The sequence below is a fragment of the Callithrix jacchus genome, chromosome 17 (assembly GCF_049354715.1).
Source record: "Callithrix jacchus isolate 240 chromosome 17, calJac240_pri, whole genome shotgun sequence".
Taxonomy (NCBI): domain Eukaryota; kingdom Metazoa; phylum Chordata; class Mammalia; order Primates; family Cebidae; genus Callithrix; species Callithrix jacchus.
Genome location: NC_133518.1, coordinates 33,703,860 through 33,716,582, shown reverse-complemented (window position 1 = coordinate 33,716,582; position 12,723 = coordinate 33,703,860). Strand labels below are relative to the sequence as shown.

The window sequence follows — 12,723 nt, the reverse complement described above, 5'->3', positions numbered from 1 at the left end:
GCATTCCCCCCTGAAAACTGGCACAAGGTCAGGATGTCCTCTTTTACCACTCCTGTTCAACATACTTTTGGAATTTCTGGGTAGGGCAATCAGGCAAGAAAAAGAAATAAAGGGCATCCAAATAGGAGGAGAGAGAGTCAAACTGTCTCTGTTTGCAGATGACATGATTCTTTATGTAGAAAACCTTGTAGTCTCAGCCCAAAATCTCCTTCAGCTGATAAACAACTTCAGCAAATCAATGTACAAAAATCACTAACATTCCTATACACCAGCAACAGCCAAACTGAGAGCCACCTCAGAAAGGCTATAGCATTGCAATAGCCACAGAAAGAATAACATACCTAGGAATACAGCTAACTAGGAAGCTGAAAGATCTCTACAATGAAATTACAAAACACTGCTCAAATAATTTAGAGAGGACACAAAAGAATGGAAAAACATCTCATGTTCATGGATAGGAAGAATCAGAATCATTAAAATGGCCATACTGCCCAAAGCAATTCATAGATTCAATGTTATTCCTATCAAACTGCCAATGACATTTTTCACAGAACTAGAAAAAAACTATTTAAAAATTCATATGGAACCAAAAAAGAGCCCAAATATCTAAGCAAAATGAACAAAGCTGGAGAAATAATGTTACTTGACTTCAAACTGTACTGCAGGGCTACAGTTAGCAAAACAGCATAGTACTGGTACAAAAACAGGCACAGAGATCAATGGAACAGAACAGGGAGCCCAGAAATAAGGGCATATGACACCTATGACTATTTAATCTTCAACAAAGCTGACAAAATCAAGCAATGGGGAAAGAGTCCTTATTCAATAAATGGTGCTTGAATAACTGGCCAGCCATATGCAGAAGATTGAAGCTAGACTCGTTCCTTACTCCATATACAAACGTCAATGCAAGTTTTTAAATGTAAAACCCCAAACTATAAATACTTTGGAAGACAACCTAGGCAATACCATCCTAGGCATAGGAACTGGCAAATATTTTATGACAAAGATGCCAAAAGCAATTGCAACAAAAGCAATACTTCATAAGTGTGATCCAATTAAACTTAAGAGCTTCTGGACAGCAAAGGAAACTAGCAGTAAACAGGCAACCTACTGAATGGGAGACAATTTTTGCAAACTATGCATCTGACAAAGGTCTAGTATCCAGCATCTTTAAGGAACTTAAATTTATGAGAGAAAAAAACCCATTAAAATGTGGACAAAGAACATAAACATTTTTCAAAAGAAGACATACATGTGGCCAAGAAACATGGGAAAAAAGCTCAGTATCACTGATCATTTGATAAATGCAAATCAAAATCACAATGAGATACTATTTTACACCAGTCAAAATGGCTATTACTAAAAAGTAAAAAAATAACAGGTGCTGGTGAGGTTGCAGAGAAAAGGGAACACTTATATACTGTTGGTGGGAGTGTAAATTAATTCAGTCCTTGTGGAAAGAAGTGTAGTCATTCTTCAAAGAGCTAAAAGCAGAACTACCATTTGACCCAGCAATCCCATTACTGGGCATATACCCAGAGGAATGTAAATCATTCTACTACAAAGACACATGCACATAAATGTTCATTGAAATACTATTCACAATAGCAAAGACATGGAGTCAACCAAAATGTCCATCAGTGACAGATTGGATAAAGAAAATGTGGTACATATACACCATGGAATATCATGCAGTCATAAAAAAGAACAAGATCATGTCTTTTGAAGGAACATGGATGAAGCTGGAGGCTATTATCCGAAGCAAACTAACACAGGAACAGAAAACCAAATACATGTTCTTACTTAAAAGTGGAAGATAATGATGAGAACTAACAAACCCAAAGAAGGAAACAACAGATATTGTGGTCTACTTGAGGGTAGAGGGTGGGAGGAGGAGAGAAGTAGAAAAGGCAACTATTGGGTACTGGGCTTAATACCAGGGTGATGAAAGGGTTTGTACAACAAACCCCTGTGACATGAGATTACCTGTGTAACAAACATTCACATGTACCCTTGAACCTACAAAGTTAAAAATACATAAATATAGGTTTATTTCAAAGGTTGATTTGAGACATGTAAAAATGGAAAGCTACTTTATCAGATTCAACTGAAAGGATTTTGATTTTTTTCTTCTTTCCTTCTTCCTTCTCTTCCATGATTCCTTCCTTCTTTCCCGTTTAGTACCAAATAAAATGTCTTTTCCAGATATGTTAATATGAAATGTAATCTTTGTAGCAATTTAAAAAATGCATTACACCTTTTTTTTTTTTTTTTTTTTTTTTTAAGAGATAGAGTCTTGCCTTATCACCAAGGCTGAAGTGAAATGGCACAACTACAGCTCCCTGTAGCCCTGAGCTCCAGGGCTCACGTGATCCTTCCACCTCCGCCTCCTGAGTCACTGGGATTATAGGTATCAGCCACCCTGCCTGGCTTATTATAATCTTAACACAAAACCATTTAGTTTTTATTGCAAACACCTTTTTCTGACAAGTTCAAGTAGTTCAAGGATGTACAATTGAGGCTATATTACAGAATGAGGCTCTTACATGCCTAATATAAATTTTAGTTCCAATTTAGTTGCTGCTCTGAATTCAGATAGCTACAAGAAACACTAACATTTTTGTTTGGCCACAAGAAACACTAACATTTTTCCTAACTCTATAAATTTCTATTGCTGTGTAAGAAATTGCCATCAAGTTAGCTGGTTAAAAAAACACAGATCTGTAATCTCACATTTTCTGTGGGTCAATAGCCTGTACTCTATTAAGGTCTCAGAAATGCTGAAATCATGGTGCCAGCCAGCTGCATTCTTACCTGAAGGTTTGAATAAGGAAAGGTCTGCTTCCAAGATTATTCACGTTGTTGGCAGAATTCAGTTTCTTTTGACTGTAGAACAGAAATCTCAATTTTCTCTTGCCCACTATTGACTGGAGACTATCCTAAGCATCCTTGCCACATGCTCCATTCCATACCCTTACCCTTTGAATCCCTTCCTTCACCAAGAGCCCAATCTCTTTTAAGGGCTTTATTAAATTGGGTCAGACCCAACAGGGATAATCTCCCTTCTGATTAACTGCAAGTAAACTGATTTGAGACTTAATCACATCTGCAAAAATCCCATCACTTTTCTTCCATATGAAGTAACCTAACTACAGGAGTGAAGTTCATCATAGTCTCACCTACACTCAAGGGGAGGGGATTATATGGAACATGCACATCAGAGAGAGGGAATCTCAAGGTCATTTCAGAATTCTTCTTGCCACATCAATTTTAACTCCCTGTTGCTCCAAGGCCCCTCGTCACTGAACACTTTAGTCTCAAGGAGTGAACTATTTATCCAGCACATAACCATGATACTTCTAACATTTGGCAGAACTGAAAGGAAAATGCTTGAGCTACATGTTAAAGAGACTGGGCAACAGAGTTAAGGTTTAGAAGAGGAAATGTCTTCAGTCTCATTCCTTTTATTGTCAGAACTCCACCATCTATTGGACTGTCTAAGCCTGGAAGCCTTTGGCCTTCCCTCCAGAAACCAGACCTTTCTTCTTACCACTTTTCTTGATTCTGTTTTTTTTTAAATTGTATAACTTTGCCCATAAATTGGCAATATTTATGAAATTAACACTGAAATATATTCATCTCAAACTAATCGTTTAAAAGACTTGGTATAATGAAAAAATGTTTTATGTTACATCGTTATCTTTTAATAACTTTTTAAACTGTGAAGTCTTTGAGTTCAGTGTCTTTACTCCATAGATTTTAGTACCACAAAGTGTCTATTGTCAATTTAAAATTAGTCTCTTCTAGCAATTTTCTGATTCATTGTTTTTCTCAATTTTTCTCTGCGTAAGTTACTTAGGTTCTTCTAGTTCCTCTAACACTAAACAATTTTTAAAATTTCTTTCCTTGACGTTCTCAATCTCATTTTCTTTTCCGATGCATTTGCTTTCATATTTACTCCAGTCTTCTCCCTTTCTTTTATACTCATCATCCTGGTTATTCTAAATGTTTTTGCCTCATCCTCATCTTCACCCAGTCCCTGATGGAAGCCTTTCCTTCCACCTGCTGCATCAGGTTCCTGGGCAGAATGTGTGCACACTGCAAGGGCCAAAATTTCCTACACTGTGGCCACCATCTCGATCCTGGTATGAACATATGTGAAGGAGAAGTTCACGTAGTTCCAACATATGTAGGTGAAAACCGAGCAGTGTTCAGTTGCTGAACTGGTTTTTTGTTGACCTAGCCTAAACCCTGTACAGATTTGGTCTTCCTAATTTTTGGTAGGATTTGTAGAAAAAAAAAAAATTTCCCATTCCATTGGCTACAAAAACCACTACTGACTTTAGAAGTCACTTTTTCCTTTGGAAAATTCCTGTAAAGATTATTTTGCCTGTAAATGACAGAAAAATCAGTCCAGCCTGGTTCTGGAAAATAGGAAGATTTTGGCTCCCCTAACCTAATAGGCCTGTATGATACCAGCGGGAGCTGGATTCACTCCTTTTTTTGGGCTCATTTATGCTTCATGCTGGTTCCACTCTCAGACAATTCCTTCATAAAAACATGTCTGTGGAGTTATCTATTCCTAGTGAGTAATAACATTTCAGAACTCTTCTGAGCCCAGTACATTTCTGAAGAGTCGCTGATGGATTTTTTTATATAGCAGTGATAAAGATATTCAAATGTCCCCATAAATACTTTTTGACTCCCATAATTTTTGTATTACATGTTACATGCCCAATAAAAATACTAGTTGACTGAAAAGAGAACAAATGGATATTTAAATCCCAGTATTAATTGCCTGAAAGATAATTTCCAGTGTTAAAAAAAAAAGAAAAGGAAAGAAAAATAAGGAAAAAATGCATTTTAAAAAATCCAAATATAGGCCAGGCACAGTGGCTCATGCCTGTAATCCCAGCACGTTGGAAGGCTGAAGTGAAAAGATTATTTGAGCTAGGAGTTTGAGACCAGCCTGGGCAACATGGTGAGACCCTGTCTCTACATTAAAAAAAAAATTATCTGGGCATGGTGGTGCGTGCCTGTAGGCCTAGCTACCTGGGAGACTGAGGTGGCAGGATCACTTGAGCTTGGGAGGTCAAGGCTTCAGTGAGCTCTGTTCATGCCACTATACCCCAGCCTGGGTGAGAGAGCAAGATCCTGTCTCAAAGAAAAAAATTGAAAACTGCGTTCAGATTTTATCTTCATTAATTAATAGGTACAAGACTTGAGACAAATATTTTATGTTTTCAGCTCATTTCTTTATACCACAAAGTTAATACTTATAGTGCTTTTTTTCCTAGTGTCATATTGATGAAATGCAATGATACAGTAAGTATCTTTAGATACTTAAGAAAGCTCTTAATAAGTATCAGCTGTTACTATGAGTGCCGAACCTGAAATGTAATAAACTCTCGGAGATGTTGGTTCCCTCCACTTTATCTGTTTATTCATTCTTTTTGCTGGCATTGTTAGTTTTATTCTACTAGTTTGTTCTATTCAGGGACTGATCCAGATTTTGCCGGGCCTAAAGCTCTATAATTTTGAAGGTTTTTGTTTTTTTTAAGAGAAACCATACAATGCTATGAAAATTAGATATAAAAGTTCATTTTTTAGAATTAAAATTTACAATAAATGACAAATATATAGAGTAAATATTGCAAACAATGCAAATCAGGAAATCTTTTAATTCTCATTATTTGCTGACATGCCTCTAAATCACCTTTTTCGGGCTGCATTTTCTTTGGTTGCTTCTTTCTGTCACAAGTCATATTTTCAATAAAGAGAACAGAAAAATAATCAAGTCTTTCCTCTAGAATGATAGAGAAAATTAGTTTTTGAAATGGATGGTTTTGCCATTTCTTTCAGCTTCACGGCTATTTGTGATCCTGTACCTGGAGCCACAGCTGCAGCTTCTTGCTGAGATGGCTCTACTTTCAGGGACAGACTTTCAAATGTTTGCAGCCCCTTGATCTCAGTCTTCATGTTCTTTGGTAGCTGCAATTTCTAGGGTAGCTGGATCCTAGCTGCCACTGTGTCCTGTCCCACCCTGGCCACTAGTCCTGGGGGGATTGAGGGGATGGGAGGTGATGGTGAAACGACATGGAGCCTAGCATTGACTTCTGAGCAGGAAGCGGGAAAGAATCTCATCTGTGCCTTTCTTTTTGGAGTCAAAGTCTGGATACTCAATGAGGTTCCCTGGGACAAGGTTGCTACTTGATCTGGGTGGATGTGAAGGTAGGACTGGCAGCCTCTCAACCCCACCTATGGATCTAAGACTACCACGAGGGCAGAGAGGGTGACCTCCAGTCTGAGCTTGATGATTCTTTCCCATGTAGAGTTTATTTAGCAAATAAAAATGTAGGATGTATTTGATATTTGGGACCTACTTAAGTGAAAATTATTCATTGTTTATCTAAGATTCAAACGTAATTGAGGATCCTGTATTTTATTCGGCAGCCTTATCACTGCGGCCCTACATGACAGCTTGGAAAAGGGTCCACACAAGTAAGGGGCCCGGAAGCTTAAGCTTCATTAGCTTGTAAATCTGTCCTGATTCTAATGTAAAGCTTAACTTCGGTTACTATTAATCAACGTTAACAATAAAATGTTCACCAAAAAATAAAACGCTGAATCTAAAGTACCCGATTTGACTAGAGACTAAAAAGACTTTGTTTTCTCTTTACTTCCCCCCTTAAAGCTCATTTTGTTAAAAATAACACATTAAGTCAATGGGCCAAATATAAGTCTTAATTCGGTAATACATCACATTAAGTATGTGAACTACTTCTAGCTTCACATAATTCTTAAATTTGATATGCAGGTGATAAGCCAGTCCCTTTAATATCAGAAAGACACAGCAAATTACCTTGGCTGATGGGTATAGAAAGAACTATTATTCTAGATCCTGTTGCTTTTAAAACAGCAGGCCCAGTAAGAATAAGATCCCCAAACTACAGAATTTAAGTTTCTTCTTTATTCTAGCATTTATTCTTTCCAATAACAGTATTTGCTTGGGATGATATGCAAGGATTTAATATGGGTGGACCCTGAGGGAATAATTTTTGGGTAAGCCATCTCAAAGTCAGTTTTTCTGTCTCTCTCAAGTTGAGTCCATTAGTATTTGCTTTGCTCATGCATCTTTACTTTGGCCAGTCAGCTGTAGCCAGAACAGGAGTGTAGGATTCACTCAATATGTATAGCATTGAGTAATAGCCACATAGGTAGTGAAGAATCAGCTTGGGTTACTATCTCTCAAAGGTAGACAGATGCTTGAGGATTTGTGACTTCCCCCTGAGGTCTGAAGAGAATAAAAATTTATTGATTTTTGTCAAAATTATAGAAAAATATTGATGAGGACGAGGCCAAGAAGAGAGAATTATAGACTGTCATTAGGTAAGCCTGCACCCTTTAGATGGAGACACCATCATTCAATCATTCACAACTAATTGTTCTATTACCTAGTTCATTTTTCCCCATCATGTACGTGATGCTATGATGAAATGTTTGACTAACAATTAGTTGAAATATGGTTTATACTATGCTTTCTTCAAACACCCGTTTAGCCACACTGTCACAAAACCAAGAGGTGAAGTTCGTCTGTAATGATCTGGTTTTGACAAAGCCTTTCTAACTTTAGTTATCACTGTTTCTTCTAAGTGTTCATGGACTCTTAAAAAATAATCACTTCTAGGATTTTTGTCAAGCTCTCTGATCTGTAATTCAATAAATCTACCTTCTTTCCCTTCTAAAAACTGGAGCAACATTTTCCATCCTTCAGTCTCCTGGAACCTCTCCTGTTTTCCATGGTTTCCCAATAATTACCCACAGTGGTTCAGTAATTATGAACATACGTTCTTTCTGTTCTCCAAGATGTAGTTTAGCTAGGCCAAAAGATCTGAAATAATCAGAGTAGCTAGAATCCCTCACATGAGCCCTCCTGCTTCCTCAGTTTCAGATTCCTCTGACTATTACTCACTCCTCTCTTTTCCTGGGTCCCCAGTTTGGCAGAGATTGAGATTGTGGGATTCTTAACAGTTGCCAAACTTTATTCTTCATTCTGGGTCTTCAGAAGGACCTACTAATTGTCAGATGCAGAGTCAAAGTCTCATTCTGAGACTTGACAGATAAACTTCTATTTTATATTCTTAGAGGTTTCTTGCAATTGCGATGGGTCACTTCTGGGACCACCAGAAACACAAAGACCATAGAAGTTCATTATGGCTTCTTTAATATATTTATTTAATTAAAAGCTTAAAAAGGCTGGTGCCCTTTTTATAACAAGAAGGGCCTGGATTACTTGTGGGTCTGTGCTTGTTTCGTTTGGTTTTTCTTACTTAAATAAGGACATCATAATGGTTTAAATGGTTAAATATCTCACTTCACAGCCAAGTAATAGCACAAGAAACATAAGACCACAGCTGAAGTAGAATGAGAAGTGTAAGTCTTTGGATTATTCATTGGAATATAAAAGTGAGAAAAGAGTATCTAATTCCAATATTTAAACAAACACAATCACCAAGGCTTTGATGCTATTTCTCCACTAACATTGCTGACATCAGACGCTGAACAGAGTTTCCATAAAGAAATTTAATTTAAAATGTCCAGGACACAAGACTGCTTTAAGAAAACCACTCTCTCAACCCCCAAGTCTAGCACAGTGTCTCGCCTGTAGTAGTCAAAGAATAATATTTGTCAAGTCGAATTTACAAGCCACATAAAGAATGTGAGTTAAATCTTCGACTCTTAACGCCGTTATAATTGTATCACAGGCAGCAAGAGCTCAGGGTAAAAGAAAAGGTTGTACAACAAAACGTATATTGTGAGAACTGTTACTCTAGCAAACCAAAATGCATCCCAGTAACAGTAATACTTTAGCTTCTCTGGGCATTTGAAGAGGCACAATAAAGAGCTAGCTTGTTTTTCTTGCCCGTGTTCGTAAAAACACTGAGAGGAAAAAATAAGTTTTGGCAGATGGAGATCAAAATATCAGCTTCATTGCTGTTGGAAAGGGGCTTAGTTGATTGTAAAGCTAGATCTGCAAATAAAGATCCTCAGAATGAGGGACTTACCTTAATCCTTGCTTTTTTCCAACGTAGTTCATGTTACACATGAGTACAGAAGTCATAAGTCACAGCAGTCCAGACAGACGCTCGGCTTCCCATGTGGAAACTTGCTCCTGTAACCCGCGAGAAAAACCAGACATGAACTTTCTTAAAAGGAAGGGGAAGAGAGGAGCTAGCTATGCCTGCCCTCTTCCTTGTTTCAAATTTATCAGATAGATGAATTTATTTAACCTGAGTGTTTGTGTATTAAGGGCAGAACAAGAAACTGGTGCTTGGAAAAACCAGCGATGAGGAGCATTGTTTCTACTTAAGGGTCTTTTAACATCTTGGCTTAAAATATGTTTATATATTCAACTCCTTCCCAAGCTCAGGATGGTAAGCATGGTACATATATTCCCTATTTTTACAGTTAAGAAATTGAGATGCAGAAAAAAATGTGTCGTAGTCACTTGAAACTCATTGTGTCAATATGAATCTGCAGTGTGACCACCCCCACCTCCAACACCCAGCTGATTGTTCTCTCAGTAGTCAGATAATGAAGATCAGTTGTCAGATAATGAAGAGTGATCCTTGATGATTATTCTGTCTGTATCCCTTGCACCCAGCATTATTTCAACAATATCTATCTATCTATCTATCTATCTATCTATCTATCTATCTATCTATCTCTGTCTGTCTGTCTGTCTGTCTCTGTCTATCAATCATTCCTTTATCTGTTCATCCATCCATTCATCTAAGAAAGAAGTAGTCAGGGAGAGTATTTGTAGTGAGAGGCTTCCGACAGAACTGGCCTTAGTCCCAGGCTAAGTAACCTAAATAAGTTTATTATTCCCTTAGCTGGATGTCAGTGGTGTTATTTTGTGGAGGGGAAGAGAAAGACTTTCTAAATCTGTGAACAAATCAGAAGCCTATCCGTGAATTAATTGTCATAAAGAAATCCCACCCATCAAATGGCATAATTTACCCAACTAAATAGCATAATTTAAATTTTTTAATGGAAGTATGAACTAAACACAGAAAAGTTTGTATAAATATACAGCTCAGTTAATTTTCAAAAATTGAACATGTGTAGCCAACACTAGATGGAAAAACCGAACGTTACCAATTCTTCTGATCTATATTATTCCCTTCTGGTCACCCTTACCCGAGGGTAAGTTTATCTGAATTTCTAATATATTCATTTTGCCTGTATTGTACTTTTTATGAAGGGAATAATACAGTATGTACTCAGGTGTCCAACATCTTTTGCCTAACATTATTTTTTGAGCTTTACCCATATTAGGGTGTATATTTGCAGATCATTTATTCTCATTAGTGTATTGTGCTGCATTGTGTAACTAAACCACAGTGTAATTATCCATTTTACTTTTGATAGTATGTGAGAAGTTAACAATTTAGAGCTATTTTAAATAGCAGTGATGTGAACGTGCGGCTCAAATCTCTGGTGCACATATATCTATGTACTTCTGTTGGGTCTATGTCTACAGCGGTATTTCTGGGTCAGAGGGACTTACTTTTCTGCATGCTAGCAATTTTCCAGTGTTTACTACTTTATATGCCACCAGCAGTGTATAAGAATTCCAGTTGCTTTACATCCTCACAAGCCTAGTCCTCCGCAAATATGCACATGACCTAATCCCTACAATCTGTGAATATGATAGCCTGCATGGGAAAAGGAACTTTGCAGAACCACACTGGAGATCCACTAGTAATTCTGTTGCTCTCTGAGGAGCTCCTCAGTTTTTCACTGTTGAACCCTGATCGACCATCCACATTTTAAGTGTGAAGACTACAGGAGAAATTATTTGAACAACTGCAGAGGGGAGACATCAGAGGGAGTTCAGTTCCAGATAGTGGAAATCACGCTGAAGTTTGTATAGGGTGTATGGACAAAATGATCCCATTTAAGGTTAAAAAAGCAAACCTTAAAATGCCCTCAAAATACCAGTAGTTTAGTTAAGTTCATTACAACTGACACGATTAGCAGTAAGATTCATAAACTATGAGGTTCTCCTACATCAGTTATGTTTTTGACTGTACACAATGATCTAAAACATATTTTACAAACCTCATGCCAGAAAGTCAGATGTGCTTATCAAAGCAGAAGGACTTTAGGACAGTATCTGCTTACATTATATGGGAGGCTAACAAGGGAGGAGAATCTGTTATGAAACAGAGCTATGTCAAAAATAGTCATATTTAGAATTTGATATCAGCAAGATTAGCTAGCACACTAAAGGTCTTTGTTTAATTTGTTAGGTTGTAAATTCAGTTTTCTTATAGTAATATAGAAGAGATTTAAACACATTACTGAGTAAACAAAGTACTTTTAGAGATTTGCCCATAGTTATACTTTCATTAAAGTTGACACTCTTCTTTTGGGAGGCTGATATTTCTAATTTAATATTGTCCTTTTTGATAAATGGGCTTTTCTCTCTCTGCATATGTTCTAGTGTTTTCTTTGTAGTATCTCTATTTTTTTATTACTTCATCTTGCTAATACCTCCTCATATCTTCTGAAATTCATCTGTTTCCCCCTTCTCTCAAGGACACATAGAAAGTACAAGACATAAATACATATACATGTATACGTTCAGATGTGTGGATAGCTGTATGTCTGCAACCCATGCTGGACCAGTCAGCTGTGGAGGAAGTGGGGGGCCAAAGCAAGCTAAGCATGGCCACTTGTGACTTAAGCATAGCAGCTTTCCTTAGAAAGTATTGTGTATGTGGCAGGTAGCATCACCAACGTTCTTAACACATTCTTTGATTTCATTTTAATCTCTTTTCCTGAGTTGTTCATTAAATTACTGTTGCTTTCACAGCTGACTCCCTTCTCCTCTCATGCATGCTTTAAAACTTTCCCAGGTGAGTGTACTTATTCAGTGGCTTTTACAGCACTTGCTCTATCTCCAGCCTTAATGACTTACAGGTACTCCAGGTTCTGGATATCACACAGGCTCTGAACTCAAAACATTTCAAAATAAATCCATTATTTATATACCCAGGCTGCAAATGCTTTCCTTCCTGTATATCTTATGTCAGAACCATAAAATGCATATAAACACTCATTTTCTTTATGTACAATATTGGACATAAGACACATATAGTAATTTTTCCTGTATTTTCTCACTATAATGAAAATCTCCCTTACTTTAACATAAACATAATTCATTCATAAGGACATTTTAAAGTAATACAATACAGAAGTATATAGGGAGACTGCTTATCTTAAAGCAAGTCTTCCTCTCACTTCTGACCTCCTTATTCCAGTCCTTTTCCTCAAAGGCAATGACTCTGCTCAATATCAGCTGCATCCTTGCAGCGATACCCTTTGTATAAATACATATGCATGCGTATTTTTCTTAAAATTTATATTCTTCTGTGCATAGTTATTTCCTTGCTTTTTCACTAACAATCTAACTTGAATACTTACTATAAAAATAAACCCAGAATCGTTTATAGTTACAATGTATATAAAGAAAACTTATAGTTTCTGATTTGGGTTCTTAAAAGTATATTGTAATCCTGTTAGATTACATCCATTCAAGGAGGAAATGCTTATAGCTGTTGTTGGTGATTTGTAGTGTTTCATATACTTTTGTCTTGTTAAAATAATATGTTTTTATTAAAGGTATTTTTGTACTTTCCTCACCTACTA

General features: G+C 36.9%; 1 protein-coding gene across 1 annotated transcript in view; it reads right to left on the bottom strand.

Moving 5' to 3' along the window:
- Window positions 1–9,163, bottom strand: part of IGSF10 (immunoglobulin superfamily member 10) — a 93,753-nt gene extending 84,590 nt beyond the window's left edge. The window contains exon 1 of the mRNA XM_054247009.2: window positions 9,069–9,163. The gene's annotated coding sequence lies outside the window, so the exon portion shown is untranslated. The remainder of the gene's footprint in view (window positions 1–9,068) is intronic.
- Window positions 9,164–12,723: the final 3,560 nt, after the last annotated feature.